This window comes from Callithrix jacchus, chromosome X (assembly GCF_049354715.1).
Source record: "Callithrix jacchus isolate 240 chromosome X, calJac240_pri, whole genome shotgun sequence".
NCBI lineage: Eukaryota > Metazoa > Chordata > Mammalia > Primates > Cebidae > Callithrix > Callithrix jacchus.
Genome location: NC_133524.1, coordinates 8,455,164 through 8,479,279, shown reverse-complemented (window position 1 = coordinate 8,479,279; position 24,116 = coordinate 8,455,164).

The following is a 24,116-nucleotide window of genomic DNA, read 5'->3' as shown; positions in this document are numbered from 1 at the left end:
ACAGGCGTCTTGCAACGACCTCTTTTCTGTTCTCCCACATGAACACTGGTCTTCAACCTCCTTCAATAGTTTATCCTTTACAATGTTAATAGAACAAACATTCCATGTAGATACAACTGTGCTACTCTCTGGTTTACAATTCTTTAGTGGTTGGCCACTGTCAGTAAAGATAAAGTTTGCATAGGGCATATGTCTTTCATAAACTGGCCTATCAAAGTATGTACTTATCTTGCCTGCTGTATACTACCCATGTGCTGTGTGCAATAAACATGCTTAGTTCTAAGTCTCCAGGACCAGACAGATTCTCACGGGTAGTGTAGATCTGCCTCCCACCGTGTGAAACCCATTTCCCTGGCCAACTGGGTTTTAAGCCTTGGCTCAAAAGCCATTTCTTACACAAAGCTCTTTGTGACTATGTGTCCCTGTAAGTTTTCTCTTTATCTTAAACACACATGTACTCCCAAAGTGCTCATTTTGAATTTTATTTTGGATTTTATTTATTTCATTATGTATCATTCTGTTAAAGACTACATTATATAAGATCTGTCATTTTTTTGTATTTTTTTATTTGTATGTGCCAAGCACAATGCTGTTTTCTCAGGGAGAATAAAGGGGATGTTGAATTGACATATCGTCTAGGTTTTTTTTCTCACCTTGAACTAACATCAGGCCTTTCCCCATCAACAAGAGAGTGTGTTACTCATCATGAAAGTATTCTTAATTACTAAAACTATTTATGTTGATTAAAGCTACTGCTTTCAAGCTGCACTTTCTATTTCACTTCAGATCAAAACACTAATCAAGATAAACAAATTGTTTGGAGGATGTAATATGACATCTGAAGGCCCTCTGTTTCCAAACATTAAATTTGGAAACCTCAGTTTAATTTGCATCTGAACTTAGTACATGAGTCACTGTGGTGAAGTAACCAATCCCAGGGACCCAGGAGTTCAAACGGAGCTGGGTTTTCAAGACATCATTAATCATGAGAAATGGCCAAAATATTTTTTGAGAGTCACACATAAAAGGGACTTAAAATGATTCAAATATATCCATTATTTCTGACCTTCTGTTTGAAAAGAGAAACACATGCGTTTTTCACCCATTTTCCCAATGTCTTCTCATCTTGAGGTCATGGGTGGATGATAATGTTCTACCATTATGGGTACAAGGATTGTGGTGCCTGGGAACTTACTGCAAGTAGAATATGAAAACTATGAGCATCTACTTGAAGAATGTATTTGTCATCAAAGTGGGATTCCTGACAGAGTTTGCTTTTACTTCCTCTGGTTTCCCATTATATAGTGGAAGGAGCAGAGAGCCTTAGTCACCATAACAAATGCATAAACATACTTGGTTTCTATGAGTTTAATATGTGAAGATAATTAAGCCCAGGTAGAGAACTGAATTTCAGAGTTTGGAATTCCTGATAGGAAGTTCCTCTCATAATTAGCTGACACACATTCATTTTTCTTTACTTTCAGTTTATAAGGAAATTGTTTCCCTTATTTTTCATTGTTTTATTTTTATGGATTCATTTTTTATAAATTAAGCTTTATCATAAGGAAATTGTTTCTCTATGCCTTTTTCGGCCCAGACGAACGGCAGAGAAATGATGATTGCATCAGCCTGAAGAAAAACAGTACCAGTAATATGGAAGAATGTAAATACCCAGCTGTGAGAAGCCGTAAGCTTGTCTGGCTGGGTCGAAGAGTAAAATGAAGGTAAACTCATTAGTATTTTTTTTGAAAATTCCTAGGGTCTGAAAAATTCCATATAATAATCATTTGGGACACAAAAATCATTCTATTCTAACAGACTAATATGTTGGAAGGAAGAATTTTTTTTGTATTTTTACTTTAATCAATTTTAGGGGGAAATTAAATTGCATAATACTTTAAAAGGCATCCATTTCCCCCACTGTGGATCTCTGGTACAGAACATTGAGTTAGTGATACCCCACACTGCTTCAATTATGGTGCATCACAGTTGCTCCGTGTGATAGACCCATTTTCCATACAAACTCCCGTTCCTTATGAGATATTTGCTTATTTGATCTTATGAAATGTGTATTGTTTTATATGTCTGTTTCATCTTTACCTAAATAATATTGGCATATGTCCCATTATGTGTTCATATTTTCACTCCAAACTATGCTTTTGATTTTAATCCATGTTTAATTTTTAATCCACTAAAGAAAATGCATATTAATTATCTACTATGGAGTCACAAATTGCCACCAATTTAGTGGCTTAAAATGATGATCCCAACCTCTGCCCCTATAGTTGTCCAGTCAAGCATAGTGATTTCTTCCTAAAATTACAATCTTTTTATTACTTTGGTGTTTTTGTTTTGCTTTTTTCAGTTCTTTCATTATGTTGATAGCTGCAAGAAACTGGATGCTACTTACAATTCAAGGGAGCTTGGAAGTGGTCCTTCCCTAGCCAAGCCTTCAGAGGAGAACACAGTACTGCCTGACACCTTGTGAGACTGTGCAAAGGATCCAGCCAAGCCATGCCCTGACTCCTGACCCATGAAAGCTTTGAGATGATACATGCATTTTAAGCTGCTAAATTTGTGGCAATTTGTTACACAGCAATAGATAACCAATATCATCCCCAATAATAGCTTTGTCACTACACAAAACCCACCTTTTGTTCCCCTGACAAAGAAGCTCTTTGCTTCTCTTGTCCTTGGCTGCTCTCTGATCCCTTGCTTCTGAAACACAGGCTCAACATCTCTTTGTGATTGGTGTGAAGCTTTACAGCTCTAGGTTCAGGATGTTAAATTGTTTTGATTAATCCTGGATTCAAATCAGTTACCTTGGGCAATGTGTTGCCATTGTTTCTTCTTGCATAGAAGGAGGATTATATACTACCCATCACATATTTATATGTATAAAAAGGATTAAATAAGATAATTCATGGACATGTTCAGAGTATCACCCAGCATTTTTTTAAGTGCTCACAGAATATTACTATTAAGTTACTGCTGCTCATCTACATTTTATAACAGGAATTTATGTGCTATAGAGAGCACTTGGTTCTTGGCAGATGAATATAAAAGCTAACAAAAATAAGTTAAAAGAAACAGCAATAGCATTTGATACCAATTAGGAGACCAACTGAAGGAAACTAAAGGAACATATAAGCTATTCCACTTTTGGACACAAAGGATGATTGTATCTTGTTTCCGCCTGATTTCTTCATTTTTATTTATTTCTTTTTCTTAATTTTTATTTTAGGTTCAGGTAGTACACGTGCACTTTTTTTGTATAGGTAAATTGCGTGTTATGGAGTTTGGTGTACAGATTATTTTGTCACACAGACAATAAACATAGAATCTTATCGGTGGTTTTCTGGTCCTCACCCTCTTCCCACCCTCCACCTTCAAGTAGGCGCTAGTGTCTATTGTTCCTTTCTTTTTGCCCATGTGTACACAGAGCTATACAGTGTTTAGCTCTGACTTATACGTGAGAACATGTGATACTTGATTTCCTGTTATGGTATCAAATCTATTTGAATATTAGGTTTCTTCATGTTTAATATTAGGTCTCTGTAGCAACATGTTTTATCAACCAGAACATTCTCCTAGTATTGGAAGACAGAACAGAGATATATAGTCATGCACCAGTTGATGATGGACTGCATATATGATGGTGGTCCTATAATATTATAATAAAGCTAAAAAATTCATATCACCTAGTAACATTGTAGCTGTCATAATATCATAGAACAATTATTTTACTTTTTAAGAATCTTAGTGTAGCATAAGTGTACAGTGTTTATAAACTCTACAGTTGTACAGTAATGTCTTAGGCCTTCACATTCACTCACTACGTATTCACTGACTCCACCCAGAGAACTTTCAATCCTACAGGCACCATTCGTGGTAAATGCCCTATACAGGCATACCATATTTTTAAATTTTACACCATATTTTACTGTACCTTTTCTGTTTGTATTAGTCGGTTTTCACACTGCTGATAAAGACATACCCAAGACTTGGTAATTTATAAAGAAAAAGAGGTTTAATGGACTCATGATTCCACATGGTTGGGGAGGCCTCACAATCATGGTGGGAGAGCAAGGGATGTCTTTCATGGTTGCAGGCAAGGAAAAATTTGTGCAGCAAAACTCCTCCTTATAAAACCATCAGATCTTGTGACATTTATTCACTATCATGAGAACAGCATGGAAAAGACCTGCCCCCATGATTCAATTACCTCCCATTAGGTCTCTCCCACAACACATGGGAATTGCTACAATTCAATATGAGATTTGGGTGGGAACACAACCAAACTATATTAATGTTTATATATGTTTAGATACACAAATACTTACAACTGTGTTAAAATTGTCTACAGTATTCAGTACAGTAAGATGCTGTGCAGGTTTGTAGCCTAGAAGCCCTAGGCTCTGCCATATATCCTAATTGTGTAGTAGGCTGGACCATCCAGGTTTGTGTAAGTGCACTCTAGGATGCTCACCCAATAAGAAAATCATCATCTACTGGTGCATTTCTCACAATAAATCTCTATTGTTAAGGGACAGATGACTGTTCAGACAGAAATTTCAAGTTCAACCTTTTTGGTTACTTCCTCTTACTCTGGTAGAAAAGGTTGATTTTACTGCAAAAGCTTAAAACTACCTCACAATGCAAAACTTGTAAGCAGTGGAATATGGCCAATTGGAATTCCTCCCTGAATTATGTGGACTTACAAAATTGTGTTTATTCAAATAAAAAATAGCTGCATATGTAGCACATTTCACTTAGTGACCGGGGACAACAAAGATCATCTTTCCTCTTTCTCAGCTCCTGGAGTCATGAAACTGTTTTCATCTTTATCATTTAGAAACTTTGCTCAAACGGAAGCCACCTTCCATTACTCGGACTTTTGGGTATGATGAACTCACCCTGTGCTTCCAATAAACATACGTTTTCATGAGTTTTCAAGTTCTCTAATCTCTCCAGGAATCATACCTCAAGGCCTTCTCCCCCACATAAACACACAGTGCAGTCTGTTTAATAGGCAATTTTGAACAGGATTAAAACTTTCTGACATAACAAGACTAACCTTGCAATGAAGTAGGATGACAGCAGAAACGTACGAAGGGGGTTTTCTATTTGGAATTTATGAGCCACAGCCTGGGAGAGAAGAGTCATACCATGGCATATGGTAAAGATGCAAAAAGTGAATCTATCAGGGGTTGGGGGGATCCTTATTGTTTTAAGTAAAAATAATTGTATAATTGGGTAGATAGATAACTATACCTCTTGGGCCAAATATGACCCATCACCTAGTTTTGTAAATAAAGTTTTATTGGAGCATAAGGACACGTATTTATTTACATTTTTTTTTCTAGATGGAGTCTCCCTCTGTCACCCAGGCTGGAGTACAGTGGCGTGACCTTGGCTCACTGCAACCTCTGCCTCCTGGGTGCAAGAGATTCTCCTGCCTTAGCCTCCCCGAGTAGCTTGGACTACAGGTGCGCACCACCACGCCCAGCTAATTTTTTTTGTATTTTTAGTAGAGATGGGGTTTCACCATGTTGGCCAGGCTGGTCTCAAACTCTTGTCCTCAGGTGATCCACCAGCCTCAGCCTCCCAAAGTGCTGGAATTACAGGTATGAGCCACTGCGCCCAGCCTACTTATTTACATATTACTTAGCTCCAAATGTTTTCCTCCTACAACAGCTGAGTGGAGGAGTTGAAATTGAGACCCTACGGTTCACAAAGCCAAATACATCTGCTATCTGGCCTTTTACCAAAAAAGCACACTGACCCCTGAACAGCAGGTAGAGAGCATCAATTTTGGAACCAATGAAAGATCCAAATTTCAGCTAGTAATCGCATCCTGTACTTTTTATATTGTTGACTGGATTCGTATTCATAGAGCAAGATTTAGCCCATGGCATCAATGTTGCCCATCAAATGACAATTATTCTCTCATTCCTTTGTATATAATTTTTTTAAAAAGCAAAACATTTGGTTTCACATCTCCCATTTTTTTACCTTAAATTCTAAAAATTTATTTTATTGTTAAACATGAACATACAGAAAAGTCAGAAAAATTAGCAAACATGTATGAACAAATTAAAGAATAATTTTAATTTGAACATTGTGTAAACAGTATCCACTCAAGAAAAAGAAAACTAGAATCTCAAAGAAGCCACCTATATGATTCTTTCTGATCACACATCCCACCCTTCTCTCTGAACAAACACCATCCTGGTTTTTAGGAAACTTCTTGTTCTATTTTCTTTATAGTTTTACCACCTATGTGTATATCCCAAAACAATATAGGTCCTTTTGTCTTTTCTTGAACTTTATATGACTGGAATTGTAGTAGCAAATAAATTTTTGGTGACTTGTTTCACTAAAGAGAGTTTGTGAGATACAACTCCCGTTTTTAATGAGTGTCATTTCAGAGAAAAGTGCACAGCAAAATCTGTTATCAGTTGGTGCATTTCTGTGTGGCTGAACTACATATTTTAACATAATATTCACCAAGTAAAGGCTCTGCTGAACATTTCCCAACTATTATTTTGCTTCATATTGTATGCCATCATCAGACACTTTCTGACAATTTTTGGAGAAGAAAGTTTATTTCAAATTAGATCACCAAAACAGATAAAGATACAATGGAAAACCAACTTGGATAACCTACTATTAATATTTTCATGTTAATGGGATGCACAGAATAATGCTATGGTTGGCATATCCTGTGAATTTTATCTTTGAAGTTATATAATAAAGTAAAATTTAAATAGAATAAAGGTACCACTGTTTCATGGAACAAAGAGAAATTAGAAAGAGAAAATTAATAAATCACCACAAAATAAATTGTCAAGAAAAAACAAACACAAAATAAATATGTGTCAAGTATTGAATTTGACTTTTATTTTATACCACCCCAGACAACAAAAACTGGGAAGAACCACACGTTCTTTTTTAAACAAATGTTTCTTGGTTCATAGTAGGTGTATACATTTATTGGGTACATGAGATTTTTGATACAGGCATTGATACGGTTTGGCTGTGACCCCACCTAAATCTCCTCTTGAATTGTAGCACCCATAATTCCCACATGTTGTGGAAAGGATCTAGTGAAAGATAATTGAATCATGGGGATAGTTTCCTCCATACTGTTCTTATGGTAGTGAGTAAATCTCATGAGATCTGATGGTTTTATAAGGGGAAACCCCTTTTGCTTGGTTCTCATTCTCTCTCTTGCCTGCTGCCATTTAAGACATGCCTTTCGCCTTCTGGCATGATTGTGAGGCTTCCCCAGCCACGTGGAACTATGAGTCTATTAAACTTCTTTTTCCTTATAAATAACCCAGTCTTGGGTATGTCTTTATCAGCAGCATGAAAGTGGCCTAATACAGGTGTGCAATGTAAAATAAGCACATCAGGAAGAATGGGGTATCCATCCTCTCAAGCATTTATCCCTTGAGTTACAAACAATCCAATTACACTCTTTTGGTTATTTAAAAATGTAATATTATTATTGACTGTAGTCAACCTGCTTTGCTATCCAATAGCAGGTCTTATTCATTCTTCTAACCATTTTTATGTATCCATTAACCATCCCCCCCTTTCCTTCCCCCAGGCCTCCACTACCCTTTCCAACTTCTACTCCCTATGTCTATGAATTCAATTGTTTTGATTAATGGCTCCCACAAATAAGTGAGAACATGAAATGTTTGTCTTTCTGTGTCTGGCTTATTTCACTTAGTGTAATGACCTCCAGTTCCATCCATGTTGTTGCAAATCATTGGATCTTATTCTTTTTTTTATGGCTGACTGGTACTCCATTGTGTATATGTACCACATTTTCTTTATCCATTCATCTGTTGATGGACACTTAGGTTGCTTCCAAATCTTAGCTATTGTAGACAGTGCTGCAACAAACATGGGAATGTAGATAACTCTTCTATATAGTGACTTCTCTTTTGGGGGCTATATACCCAGCAGTAGGATTGCTGGGTTGTATGCTAGCTCAATTTTTAGCCTTTTGATTAACCTCCAAACTGTTCCCTATAGTGGTTGTACTAATTACATTTTCACCAACAGTGTAGGAGGGTTCTCTTTTTTCCACATCCTCACCAGCATCTGTTATTGACTGTCTTTTGGCTTACAGCCACCTGTTCTTTCAAAAGTGTTCTTGGGGCATCTCAGGTTGCTGAGCCAGGTAAGTGGGTGCTCTAAACACCTGAAGATCTGCCTGGCCATGAAACATAGAGGGACAAATGAGGTATTATTTCATTTTGTACTTAATGAGTATTATTTGTGTACATGTGATCTTTGATATTTGTGAACTATGCATGACTGCATAGTATAGTTAATGAATTATCTGCAAAACCCAAAAAATAAAAATAAAAGCAGTCTTGCATAAACTCAATCCAAAAACATCTGCAATTGTCACTTACCCATGCCCTTTGTGATTTCTCTTTGGCTCCTATGTATGTGCACTTCTGCACCCAGAATATGGCCCTGTCTTTGGTACATCTCTAGCACACTTCACAAAGCCACCTCTAGCCTTATGGATGGAATCCAACTGTTTATACTACCTCACTCTTCTTCAGTTCTCACCTGTCACATTTAATGTTGTTTCTGGTTCCGCCTGTACAGTTTCAATGATATTTATTTGTGTAAGCCTAATTCTTTGTGGTCAATGAAAGAGGGCATTTATCTGGCACTGCTATGCAAAATCTCAAAGAATGAATGCTGTGAAGAATTGCCAGCACCAAGTACATAGAGTTTATTCTCAATATCTGGTCAGGAAAAGTGTGGAGTTCTAGAGTTTCCTTTCCAATGTGATACCAGTCTGAAGTTGCCTCCTGGGCAGTCTGGGAGTCACTTAGAGGGATTTTTCTCAAGCTTGGCTGGAGCCCTGCCCCAGTAGAGAGCCAACATGACCACCCATACAGGTGACGCCATCTCTGGCCCATTGGGAAATCTCCAGTTGGGCCAAATAAATGTCATTCTACTAAAAATCCATTTGGATGATTGAGTTGCAACAAAGGGGTAGCTATGAGAGCCAGAGCAGATGTATTGATCAGGAACATGTTCTCATCTTAATAATCTCAGAATTTGAACGTAACCAGAATGTATTTGAGTGAGCATGTCTGGATGAAGACATTAATCTTGGCTTCAGTCTTGCATATGTAAAATTGCTCTTGGGATGAATAGGCTAGGCTGTTTGTGTGCCAGACTCTTCAACTGGGATGAAGATACAAAAGATCATTGTTCGATGAGGAGAGGAGGTGCCCAGAATGTTAACTTTCCAAAGTAAGGGAGAAAAAAAGGATAATTCTATTGATGCCAGAATACCTGAATAATAGGAAAATGAGAAAGACTTAGTAGCAGTTTACATTTATGTTTTTTTAGGTCAATAACCAAGATGTGTGGAAGAGCCTTTTCCTGCAAGTGGAAATTTACCTACTTCAATAGTTACTTGGAAGAAGAGTTCTCAAATTAGCAGAGAATCTGCTGATGGAAACTATTTGCAATTTGGAGGCAACACCCTTGACCATAAACATTTAAGAGATTAAAAAATAAAATAACAGTAAGAACACACACACCCTCCACCACCACCACCACCGCCACCACCACCACCATGCAGGTGACTCTATCTCTGGCCCATTGGGAGACCTCTAGTTGGGCCAAATAAATAAATTAGCAGGCTTGTTTTAGGAATATAGAAGAGTGGACCTTTTCTCATGAAGATTCAGAACCACAAATGGAGCCTATGAATTTATATGTTCCCGCTTTTTCTCAATTTATTTTTCCATATTAAACTCTATGTTATTCTATTTCCCCAAGGGGAAAAAAAGGCTAAAAAAGTCTAATTTTAAGGATCTATAAATGAGTTGTTTGCTCATTAAAAAAAGAAGCAGAACTACAATAAAACTTACATTTATCCCATCAACAGTTAGAATTTGCAGGTTGCTCATTAGGACAATTTAAAGCAGCTTCTGTCTAATTTAACTTTTACATTTAGACATATGGTCAAGCTGCAGTGATTCAGTTCTATAAAACACACTTTCAGTTAGGTCTGTTTGAGCTTGGCCTCTCCCATGCCAAGATCTCAGACAAACCTGGTTTGATTTATGAGGACTCTGAAGAGAGCACATTCAGGGTCCGCCAAGTGCTCCCTTCTGTTGTGCCTCATGCAGATCTTGTTGCTGTGTGGCGGCTTCCCTGGCTTCACTCTCAGTCCTGGGAGGCATTCTCTAAGGATGGGGTGGGTGACAGAGGTTTGGCATTTCTATCTGCATTTATTGTTTTTCTCTTTTTCATCACACACAATAAACACTTTTTACTTCAAAGTAAAATATCTTTTCCTCTAAAGAAAATGTCTGTTTTAACTGTTGCTATAGATTGGCCCATCTATAACAACTTGTTTGTATATCCTTAAAGTTAGACATTTTTGTAGCCTTTTTATTTTCTTACAGAAATAGAATAACACAGTTTAATATGAAATAACAAATTGTGTAAAAGCAGGAACATACGCAAATCCTCTTCCTCTGATTCATCTTACTCTATCAGACCTCCTCCAATAGGAGTCATAGACTTGCTTTCAGCATGTGGATCTCCATGAGAAAAGATCCATGCTTCCATATTCCCAGAATAATCCTGTGAATTGAAGAAGTGATTCTCCACAATTAAGCTTTGTGGTAGATATCAAATGGAATAAGCTGATGAAACACCTCAGATGGCATACAACATGTTGCAACAGAGATCAAGAAACAGAAATAAGGCCGAGTGATTTCTTCTCTTGTTATTGGAATGAATGGTGCCATGGGAGATAGTCTACTGCTCAAACTGTGGGCAACAACTCTGCAGCAGCTACACAAATTTCCCACACCATAAATCAGAGCAAAAGAATATCTGCTTCCTGGGTCTTGGATAACCTGCTATTTACAGACGAGAAAAAGAAGGTATACCTAAGAGAACCAGTTTCATTTTAGAGAATCATATCTAGGATGAAAGTCCTGCATAAAGTTAGGATGTCTTCATTTAGCTACATCCTTAAACTAATTTCTCCTTTATGCTACAGCTGGGAAATCTGAGCAGTCAACCAAACTCAACCCATTACTTTCTCTGGTGTTTTTCAGGCTATCAAAAACATAAGCTTATGTTTTTCAAAATAAACATGTAGTCTTAGGCACAGAAGAAAATTGCACCCTGCTGCGTAATCAATAAACTCAATAATTAGAATCAGGTCAAGAAACAGAACAAAACAAAACATCGCAGGAATACAGAGAAAGGAACAGGAACTTCTTGGAGGAGATCTCAGAGAAAGACTCAAGGTTTCACTCTGATGCAATTTGAAGATCCCTGAGGAAAGTGCTTCCCAAATATCTCCCTGGAAGGATGACTTAAATTCCATGCTCAGATATCCTTCCTTCCATTGGGATGGGGGTCTCTTAGATGCACTTCTACAGACCTTGGAACATGCTGGCTTTTGGAAGAAGCAATGCAGTAAACAGTAATAATCACTGTGCAGAAGTTTAAAGGATGTTTTGCAAATGATAGATTAATGGTGGTTCTGAGAGGACAAGTCCTATTTAGGAGAGTTCAGTTTGAAGTATTTGGGGAGTGAAGGCTGGGTACTGCCTGCCAGAGGTAGCTGACTTGATTAGAGAACTCGGCTGAAAGGCATTGGGTTCTTGAGCAAATGCTGGCTAGAAGGAAAAAAAATATATGAACCCAGAGTTCTAGGATCAGAGGAGCCAGACTTTACAGTCTTATGCCCTGTAGTGGCAGGACTGGCCATTTCAGGATGGAAATCTAAGCTGTTTTGCTTGATGAACAGAATGCTTTTATTTTCACTCAAAAAGACTAAGTGATATGTTAGATTCAACAATTTAAAAGAGAAGTTTACTTAGCTGTGGCATACTTGAGCTATTTTATTACACCAATTTATAATTTCTTGGCCCCGTGGGCTTAAATGTTTCCAGGTGGCATAATGAACATTTTCAAAAACTAAATTTGAAAATTCATAGTGAAGTCATTTGGCCTAAATAATTATATGAAAAAGAGTGGAAAAGTTTATACATCAAAGCGGCATTTTTTTTCTCATAGCTAATATTTGATATAACACAGAAAGTACCTTTTGCTAAACCTCAGAGTGAAACACAGACTTTGGCAACAATATAGTACCAAGAGGTTAAATGGGGGCTGAAGACAGTAGTCCCTAAGTATTCCTATATTCATAAAAAGAATTGCTGGAAACATCCTTTTATTACTTAGAATAAAGATGACATATTATGTCCTGTGACAACCTCCCAATCACCTACCTCTGGCCCATAAAGATGAGTAAAAATTCAAGAGAGTTTGATCAAAATACTGAATGTGTGCTTATAATAGGTTATCATGCAAATAGAAGACTTGTGGCATTAAGGGTTTAAGTGAGGGCTCCCTGTATTTCATGTTAGGGAAGGGGCAGTTCAAAAGAGCCATTTCCAGGGATCGATCATGACAGACAGGCATCTTCCTTAACTGAATGCTTACTGACTTGCAGAACTTGACTTACTTTCTTGCCTTTTGGGTGTGGCCATATGTATTGGAATATTCTTGAGGGCTTGCCTATGTCCCTGAGAGTTTGAGGGTCTACATAAACAAAGTGAGTGCTGTCTACTGATGAACTGCAAAATCCTCCAGCCAGGGCCAGTGGCTCATGCCTGTAATCTCAGCACTTTGGAAGGCTGAGATAGGCAGATTGTTTGAGCCCAGGAATTCAAGACCAACCTGGGCAACGTGGTGAAACCCCATCTCTACAAAAAATACAAAAATTAGCCAGGCATGGTGTCCTGCACCTGTAGTCCTGGCTACTCGGGAGGCTGAGGCAGGAGGATCACTTGAGCCTGGGAGGTGGAGGTTGTAGTGAGCTGTGATCGCCCCACTGCACTCCAGCCAGGGCGACAGTGAGGGACCTCATATCAAAGAAAAAAAAAAAGAGAAATCCCGAGGGCCTGAGAAGCTGAGAATAGCCAAAAGCAAGGAGAGGGTGCATGGTGTGTGATGGAGGAGGGGAGTGCCTATATCCCTCCACCCTCTACTTGATTTAATAAGAGTATGGTTTTCTTTTCTTTCTTTCTTTTCTTTTTTTTTTTTAAGATGGAAGAGTGTCATTCCGTCACGTAGGCTGGAGTACAGTGTTGTAATCTTGGCTCACTGCAACCTCTGCCTCCTGGGTTCAAGAGATTCTCCCGCCTCAGCTTCCTGAGTGGCTGGAACTACAGATGCTCACCACCACACCTGGCTATTTTTCTATTTTTTGTAGAGATGGGGTTTTGCCATGTTGGCCAGGCTGGTGTCGAATTCCTAAGGTTAAGTGATCTGCCTGCTTCAGCCTCCCAAAATGATGGGATTACAGACGTGAGCCACCCACCATGCCCGGCCAGAGCATGTTTTTCCTTAGTTACATGGACAATGGAAGAAAGGCACCAGGCTGAGGTCTATCTTAAAGTTAGTATGTTCAAGTTAGTATGCAAAAGTGGTATAGCCCTGGAGAACTTCAGCTGTAGGAGCCTGAGGCTGTAACCCTTGGGGAAGGAGGTTGGAAGATCAGAGGGAGGCCAGCTAGAGAACATTGCCATAGCAGGCAGCTGTGCAATGCTCAGCACCTGGTGGGCCTCCTAAAGAGCTCCCAGGCCAACCCATGGAAAGACCATCACTCCACTCTCTAACATGTGCCATAGAGTCCATACTGATCACCAGCTAGCCTTAGCAAAGAGAACCCTGAAATATTAATAACTAGACTAGTTCAGAGAACCAACTTCTCCCCCTTCTTTTTCTTGCTCCAAATCTGGAAGAGGCAAAGTGGGAAAAGGATGCAGAGGAAAGAATGGAACCATCTCTTTTCTTCTACATGTCCCTAAGCCTCAGCCTGGGGCAAAAAGAGAAGCTCAGTATTAGATCCAAATCTGAAATCAAAATCTAAACTGGAAGGCACTTTTTAATACAAAAATTAAGACCTAATTACGAAAAAGAGACTTTCCCTCATCGTTGGAAATGTCTGGGAAGCTAAGGGAGATGATCAAGATGTCTTTGGAGAAAGGTCCCTAAGATGCAATATGTTTGAGGGTAGCGTTAAAGAAAAATAAAGCCTTCTCTTCTGTGTTTGCAACTTAGTTCAGAATTGTGAAATTCACTAGATCCATTTTTATTCGAGTAGACCCTCGGGTACTTTTCTTTTCTCTGGTATCTCCATTAGTCCAACTTCTCCAAGCAGCCGGAGTTCTCATTTCACTTCCCCTTCTGTGCAATTTCAAGCCTTACAACATCCACTAAGATACAGAAGAAGAACCTCTTTGTTTTTTTCATTGTCACCCTCCAAGGAGACTTTTGAGACAATGTTTTTCCTAATGAAGAAGTCATAAAATTTTAATACCACAGATATACATCTGCTTATGTACTGTACTGTATCTAACTTGATATATAAATATGTTTGCCAGTTCCCCACCAAGAACATTTTTCGAGAATGCATGCCTTTGATAATTCACTTACTCCATCTGCCTCAGGTAAAATAACAGAGTGAGTCAAGTCAATGGTTTTCCATACTGCGTGTGGAGAAACTGTATGGCACAGAGAGTTGTTCCCATGAACACCCAAGGGGTAAGAGTGAGAAGGGGGTATGCACCAGTGCCAGTGACATATTGCCCTCACCCAGAAGGGCCACCATAAACACTGGGTTCTTCACGAATGCCATGGAGTAGCCCTTCCAAGCAGCCTGAACAGTGGTTTTAATATATCTCTGCATTAGGGTTCTGTGCAATATGACGGTTCAAAAAATGATTCATCGAAAAAAGGGAAAAATCGTGTCTCCCCACACCTGAATGTTCCCCACATTTTCAGATTTTACCTTCCTGGTTAATAATGCCATAATGAATATTGCAATTTTAACAGAAAGGTGACTATGTACTCAGGAAAACTCAAATGTTTGTGGAATTCCAGCAAAAGGGGAAAATGTATTTTTATGGGATTTTCCTCTGTGTCCTTCAAACCAACCCACTGACAGTTAGCTGAAAGATCTACTCCATTAGTTCATGGGACAGTCCTGCCAGTGATATATATTTATATTTTTATATTTTTAAGAAAAAACCTAAACCTATAATATAGTTTATAGATATTTTGTATCTCATGGCATTTTATTCAATGCATTATAAGAGGGCTCATTGAAATTAAAATATTACCACTGTAAGATCTGATTATGATATATTTGGGTCTCATTTCATGGTGAGAAAAATTTTATACAAGAGGTCAATCCCATATTAACTTTTATCACTTTTTCAGTTTATATGGTTTGCAGCATGATAATACAATCAATCATACCATTAGATTTGATGCAAAACCGATAGAACTATACATATACATACATGCTATAATCCCAACTTAAATTCTTGCCATGTTGTGAAGAAGTGTTAAATGGGGAGAAACCTATTCCCTCATTGATGTACAAAATATTATGGGGAAACAGGAAAGAGTGGTTAATTCAATCTAAGAGATTCTAGAGACAGGATCAAGTGACTTTTAAGATGGAATTTGTAGATTCTTGTTAAGAAGGGAATAGAATAATATTCCAGATGCAGGAAACAACTCAAATAAAATGTCCCAGTAGTCTTATAGTGTATGGTATTTCCATCTAGTTCTTGGATTGTTCGGGAAAAGCTGATATGATGGATGGTAAGAAAGAGGGGGAGATGAAAGCAGGGTGATAGAGACAAGAAACCACTACTAGGTTTCTTGTTAGTGGTTTCTTATACAACTTCTTATATGATGCTGTGTTTAGGTTTACCCTGTATATGATGGTTAGACCCTGGGAGTTTTAAGCAGGGAAGAGAGGTGTTCCCTGCAAAACACAGAGTGTATCCATGGTAGAAAAGTTAGTAATCTGATGGGACGAACACTAGGTTTGGCTAGTCTTATTTCTCAAAATCACTATTACTGAGAATTTCTTGCTGCAGAATTGAATTAGCCAATTTCCATGGAAAATAATATTATTTACTTCTGCTCATGATAAAGCCATATGAAATTGTTCAGATATTTAAGTATTTCTTGGAGCACTGATACATACATATACATGTAAGTGTAAATCAATATATGGAAGACATCTGTATGTCTACCTATGATTAAAAAGAAATGATATTGTGCTATTTTTATTTATGAATAATGTCTCTGAGTGAGAGATTTCGAACTCAGAATTAACTTATATAATATTTTTATATTTTCCCAAACGAGAACAGTGAAATGTAAAAATATCACAACATAGAATCTTCAGGAGAATAGATTCAGACACAGTCCTGAGGAGATTTCAAAATGGCAGAATGGAAAATAAAAACGATCAAGTAAGCTACACATCTCAGATCAGACAGCTGTCAAGTTCTCTGTTGAATCAAGTTCTGAACCGAATCCACATGAACACAATGAACTAATGAACTGTAAACTTATTTTGTTATGATGAGACAGAGAGAAAGAGAGGTTTTGCTCTAAATAGAATTTGTGCCAGAGGTTTCATTTTAATAAACAAAGTGTGGCATATGAACTGTCAGGACATTCCCTTTAATACATACTGTCCCAAAATGCATATCTCATTATTTTTATAAATCTGATTTCAACATGAATACTGTACTCTGTGTTGAAAAGTTCCTAGCATTTGTACTATCATTGCTGATAACTATGTATTTATTTCATACTTTCATAATAATGTCATATTATAGTATCGATGTGCACATTTTCAAATTGCAGCCATGATCTGGGCCTTGTGGGGTGGGGTTGGGAGAGAATGCGTCTTAGGTAGGGAATCCTACAAGCTCTATTAGTTGGATGATTACCAAAACTCATCAACTTAGTTATCTTTAAAATTATACTCTCTTTGAAGAAATAGACATTTTTTATTTCTTTGAGATATCTAGCAAACTAAGTTATAGTTCTTCCAATACGAAAAACAGTTCTTTGAGATTATTAAAATCAGACTGATGTTTGAAGTGGCTCCTCTTCAAGAAAATAATATGCAGGAGAAGAAAAGCAAAGTTTACACATAAACATATTGATACTTCAGAGAATGAATTTTTTTATGGGAAGATTCATAACAGGATTACCTGAAATGCTGAGCCCTCCCAGTTGCCTATACGAAGGAAAAGAGTTAAAATTCAAGATTTGGGAATCATCCATTATCAAGCAAATAACATCAATACATCAACTCATTTATGTTTAAACTCTGACAGCTTCCAGTGTTTCTCCTTGTTAGGGTTTGTCCACATTGACCGAGAGGGAGTATTAGAAGACATTGCCCATAGCTGCCCCTGGCCCTCTGAAGGCCACTCTAGTGAATCTGTTTCAAAGACCCTCAGCACAGGCTGAATGAATGTTTTGATTAAATAGCTTGTAGAGTAGAAGAGTTCAAAATGGAACATCTCTTCCATACCTCACCTTTCCCAGAGGTTACTGGCTGGAGTTTGGACATGGATTTATGCTGGATGATTTCATGCACTGGAGCTGCCTGCCCCATCATTGCTAAATAGGAGTGACAAAGCTCTAGAGATGATTAAGCCGGGAATGTATGCTCATAGTATAGGACTGGATGCTATTCTTTACTGAACTTATAGACATAACATTTCACGAAGGGAAATGCCAAGGGTGATCTAATTTGAGCTGGACTTGGCTGATGCTCCACGTAGATACTAGCTATAATAAGCAGCTCATGACTGGAAGAAAAATCAAATAAAAAAGGTATCTCATAGATATTGCTAAATGAAAAAACAAGCAGCAAGCCATAGTGCTATTGTTATGAAAATAATGTAGGATTGTGTTTTCAATAAGACTTGGAAATCTAGAAAAGTATTTACGTAGCTCACTAATGATAGAGAGCAGGTTATTAGAATGAGGTAGGGTAGAGAGTGTACTTAATTCCATCCTGCTTTATTTGTGTCCTTTAAAAAAGCAGGCACACACTATATTTATAATCTAATTCATATGTTAAAAAGACTCTCATGTACTTTATTCCTGACCTTACTCAGATTTTCCTATTACAACCACCATGTCATCTTGCCTCAAATACAGAGAAACTTGGTCTTTCATCACTAAAAGAAAAATTATTGATTAGAAATGATTTGCTGATTTGGACAAACTAGCCTGTAATACACTTGTTTCTTTAGAATGACTTTTTAGAAGTCATTGTATTTTTATCATGCTTAATGTAGACGATAGATAAGACAGATGAGACATAGAAAGTGTAAGAGAGATAAGGAAGGAAAGGGAAGGGAAAGAAAGGGTAAGAAGAAGAGGAAAAGGAAAGGGAAAAGGAAGAGGAAATGGGGAGAGAGGGAGAAAGGAAAGGAGGGAGGTAGAGAGGAAGGAAAGAGGGAGGGAAGGAAGGAAAGGAGGGAGGGAGGGAGGGAGGGAGGAAGGGAGGTTATCTTACTCTGGGTTTCTCCCAAAAGCAAAGCCTCACACAAGAACTTTGTGTAGGTAGTTTATCCCATTGCTGATCTCAGAAAGCAGGGGTAAGGAATGGAAGAGTTTGGGCACATGAGGTCAGTGCTCCCCTATCTGCTTAGGAGTATACAAAAAGACGGCAATTTCACCATAGAGAGAAGCCTTTATCCAACAGCACCCATTGCCTGTGGACTGAGAGTTGCCTTAGGAAGATTAATTTAATTCATTCCTGGGCTATGAAGCATCTCAGAGCTCTAAAAAGCACATGTTGGAGAAGGTCCAGGATAGAATGCATAAGAGACACAGTGTGCCCCTAAAGAGTGATGCTGTCAAGGAAAAGTGGGTGAAACTTGAAAGGAGCTGTTTCCCGCTGCAGCAGGTGGGCTCACAGGTAGGGCCGGCAGATGTGTGGCTGCCCAAGGGAAAGGCTGGACAGGAAGGATGTGGAAAATTACCTTTCTAAAAGGTAATTTTTAGAAGGTTTCTAAAAGGTATTTTTCCTGTTGTCAATTATTTTGGCACGAAGCCTGTGTGTTGAAGATTATTTCTTCATAATCATTCACAGGAAGTGATTCCCCACTCGACTTGGAGAGGGCAAAGACCAGGAAGACTTTGGGGGTGTTGGCTGTGCCATTACTGCTAATCCATCACCATCAGCACTGAGAAAAATAACAAATTTTTTTAATCGTCATTAAAACATATAGAAATTTCCATGATATAATTGGTCTGCATCATAAATGTATTTATCACATCAGTGACAATTTATGACCTTTTCTGACATTTTTTATTATGTCATTTTTAATAGATTAAAAGAACCTTAAAAATCACTGGCCTAGTCTTCAAATTTAGGATTCAAACAGGAATGCACATATGCAGTGTTTATTCCAGACTCTACCATAAACCAGGAGCATTGACATAACTTTGTATATTGCCTAAAAATAGGAAGAATAATGCTGTTTTTCTAAAGGGCAAGAATCATTATTAGGCATCTTTGTGTTTTTATCCATGTTTTGTCTCTATAGGGTTCCAGGCACAATGTATTAATCAAGAGATCATGAAAAATGTATAGCAGTGAAAGCATTAATAAGAAATAGGGTGCTGGTATATTTCATCTGGATTTCAAAAGAGTGGGATAACATAAAAATTGCATTGTATACTTATATAAATTCATCATACAATTTGAGCATCTGTTTACTGAAATTCAAAAGCAAAATTATCATGTTGTTAAAGGCTCTTAGCTTGTGAATCTACAAGAATTGGAGGAATATTTGTCTTGTAAGAAATGAATACTATGAGATGAATATTTCTGCCTTGCAGCAAAGAAATACATAGAATAACCTGTTGAGATCCCACTTAGTTTCTGAATTCTATAAATAATATTGAAAATTATTTCAGAAGACCATGTAATAATTATTTTTTTTCTATTTGTAATAAATAGATTATAAAAGCAATACTTTAATTATAACTTCTGGATCATTAACTCAATCAACAGGGTTTTGGCATTTATTTAGTTTGATATTTCCTTAAGAGGGTTGGCTGCTACAATGTTTTATTCTTCAAATGCCTGAAATAAGATCAAGTTCCCTGAGTCACTAATTTAGGGACAGATGTGTTTCCACATTTAGTTAACATGCAAAGCAGTTCTATACAACACAATCTGTTAGCATGCACTTACGTCCTAAGCACAGCCAAGTGTTTTTCCCTTACTTTTAATACTGCCAAATTATTCCACAGTCACATATTCTGAAGTATCAGTGTCTAACAGATGACTACTTAAGTCCTGAGATTTTTCTTCAATTATTTTAGCAGTATGATGGAGTATTGCAGATACCCAAAGATACAAAGAAACAAGTCCCTCTGGTTTCAGAGGCAATGACATGAGATCTAAATAATATATGTAATTCAATGTCATTATTATCCCCAGATTTTAACACTGTGTGCTAATTCTCTATGGATTAGAGAAATGTATAGTGATTCTCTTGGTTGGGTGTTTCCCAGAGAAGATCCTGAAATGAAGATTTGTATGTAAATAGTTCAATTAAGAAGTGGTCATGGGAAACAAGATGAAGAAATGAGGTTAAGACAGAAAAACAGTTGATTTAGCAGTTGATTTGTTGATGCAAAGGAAAATGCTAAGGGCCACCAAAACTCAGTCCCATTACGAAACCTCTGCAAGATTGTGGAACACACCTCAGAGTGGTCTTCCACTAGGGACTAAGAACTCCCATCCCTCTTTAATTGAACATTACAACCAGATCGGGATTTAACCAGGGGCTTCACTTGCCAGCACTTCCACAGGACAGGTATGCTTCCAGCATCCAGAGAAAATTTTTGAGTGCAGAGACACAGGAGTGAGGCTTGAAGCTGTAGTCCTGTACAGAAATTGTCCACCAAGATGTACATGATCTCCAGGGTGGTTGGAAAGCCTATTTATGGTAGTCTCAGTCTACACTACAAAGTAATTGATTGAGCATTCTCAATCAATTCTAGTAATTGGTTGATTATTTAATTAATTGCTATCCAGCATTTACCAGAGGGCAGACCCTGGGCTAGGTGCAAGGCATAAGGAAAAAACCGACTTAATTCCTTTCTTCTCCTGAAAACAATGCCTCAAATAACCAGCCCCTCCCTCTGTTTAGTCTTTTCCTATTATTCAAATTAAAGGTACTCTATTTTCTGGACCCCAGGGCACTTTTGGTATCCTGTCTCATTTCTCTGACACTCAAAACTGTTTTCTGAGTTAATTAATTAATGAGATGTCACTGTGTTTGTTTTCCATCACTGTCATAACTAATTGCCGTACGCATAGCTGCATAAAATAACACATACATTTTAAATCTTTTAGGTCTGAAGGTCACAAGTCTAGCACAGGTATCTCTGAGCCAAGACTAAGGTGTCAGCAAGACTTCATTACTTCTGGAGGCTTTTAGGGGAGTCTGTGTTTCCTTCCATTCCATCTTCTAGAGGCCATCTGCATTCCTTGGCTCATGAACTCATTTCTCCATATTCAAACGCTTCAGTGTTCTCTCTCTCCCACCCTTCTTCCCGTGGTTGTATCTCTTTTCTGACTACAGCCAGAAAAGGTTACTGATCTTAAGAAATCATATGATTAGATCACAACAAATGAAGAATCCAGGATTTTTCTCTCCATTTCAAGGATATTAATAACATTGGCAATGTCTCATTTTTTCTTATACACATATTCTGAGGATTCTGGGGGGGTTATCTGGGAAAAGATGATTAGGATCATCATTAAGTGGAAAATTATTCTATCTACCACACTCACCTTCTGCAGAAATCAAAGTGTAAGCTTCTATATTTAGTCAAAACTAAGATGCCATTGGTTGTCAGATGCAGTTATCATGTACCACCAAATAATAAACTTTCTGGAAACAGCTGTGGCATCACAATGTCATAGGTGTTACTATGTTATGATTGACAATATTAGTAAGAATTTCATAAAATGTAAAATAATGTATATCTTTAAGGCATATAAAATTCTTTGTGAGCACAGAGAAGAAAGTTGATGACATACCCTGATGGTTGGAAAAAACTATTTTATTTATTTATTTTTTATTTTTTTTATTTTTTGGTTTTTTTTTTTTTAATTGCATTTTAGGATTTGGGGTACATGTGCAGAGCATGCAATACAGTTGCATAGGTACACACAGGGCAGTGTGTTTTGTTTGCTTTCTCCCCTTCACCCACATTTGGTATTTCTCCCCTGGCAATCCCTCCCCACCTCCCCCTCCCACTGGCCCTCCCCCTTTCCCCCTATAGACCCCAGTGTTTAGTACTCCCCTGTCTGTGTCCATGTGTTCTCATTTTTCATCACCCGCCTATGAGTGAGAATATGCGGTGTTTCATTTTCTGTTCTTGTGTCAGTTTGCTGAGAATGATGTTCTCCAGATTCATCCATGTCCCCATAAACGACACGAACTCATCATTTCTGATTGCTGCATAGTATTCCATGGTGTATGTGTGCCACATTTTCCCAATCCAGTCTATCATCGATGGGCATTTGGGTTGATTCCAGGTCTTTGCTATTGTAAACAGTGCTGCAATGAACATTCGTGTGCATGTGTCCTTGTAGTAGAACGATTTATAGTCCTTTGGATATATACCCAGTAATGGGATTGCTGGGTCAAATGGGATTTCTATTTCTAAGGCCTTGAGGAATCGCCACACCGTCTTCCACAATGGTTGGACTAATTTACACTCCCACCAACAGTGTAAAAGTGTTCCTTTTTCTCCACATCCTCTCCAGCATCTGTTGTCTCCAGATTTTTTAATGATCGCCATTCTAACTGGCGTGAGATGGTATCTCAATGTGGTTTTGATTTGCATCTCTCTGATGACCAGTGACGATGAGCATTTGGAAAAAACTATTTTTAAAAATATTTTTCAACATTTATTTTAGATTCAGGGTGTACATATACAGGTTTGTTACCTGGGTATATTGTGTGATGCTGAGGTTTGGTGTATGAATGATCCCATCACCCAGGTACTGAGTGAACATAGCATTCAATAGGGAGTTTTTCATTCCTTTCCCCAACTCCCCTACAGTAGTCCTCAGTTTCTGTTATTATCGTTTTTAATGTCCATGAGTATTCAATGCTTAGCTTCTACTTATAAGTGAGAACATGTAGTATTTGGTTTTCTGTTTCTGTGTTAATTCACTTAGGATAATGGACTCCAGCTACATCCATGTTGCTGTAAAACACATGATGTCATTCTTTTGTTATGGCTGCCTAGTATTCCATGGTGTGTCTGTACCACATTTTCTTTATCCAATCAACTGTTGATGTGCACTCAGGTTGATTCTTTGTTATTGTGAACAGTGCTGTGATGAACATGTGAGTGCATGTGTCTTTTTGGTAGAACAATTTGGTTTCTTTTGGATATGTATCCAGTAATGAGATTGCTGGGTTGAATGGGAGTTCAGCTTTAAATTCTTTGAAAAATCTCCAAACTGCTTTCTGCAGTGCCTGAACTAATTAACATTCCCACCAACAGTGTGTAAGTGTCCCCTTTTCTCCATAGCTTTGCCTTTTCTCACTTAGCTATGAGTAAAACACAGTTTTTTTTTTTAACTTTATAATAATAGCCATTCTGACTGGTGTGAGATGATACCACCTTGTGGTTTTGATCTGCATTTCTCTCTGATGATGATTAGTGATGTGGAGCACTTTTTCATGTTCGTTGGCCACTTGTATGTCTTCTTTTGAGAAATGTCTGTTCATATCTTTTGCCCATTTTTAAATGGGGTTATTCCTTTTTTGCTTGTTGTTTTTAGTTCCTTTATAGATTCTGAATATTAGACTTTTGTCAGATGTGTAATTTGCCTATTTTTCTCTCAACCTGTCAGTTTTCAGTTTACTCTGTTGATAGTTTCTTTTGATGTGCAGAAACCCTTTAGTTTAATTAGGTCTGACTTGTCAATTTTTGGTTTTGTTGCAGTTGCTTTTGAGGGCTTAGCCATAAATTCTTTCCCAAGGCTAATGACCAGAATAATGTTTCCCAGGTTTTCTTCCAGGATTCTTAAGAGTTTGAGGATTTACATCTAAATCTTTACTGCAACTTGAGTTAATTTTTTATATGATAAAATGGAGGAGTCCAGTTTCAATTTTCTGCATATCCCAGCATCATTTATTTAATAGGGGGTC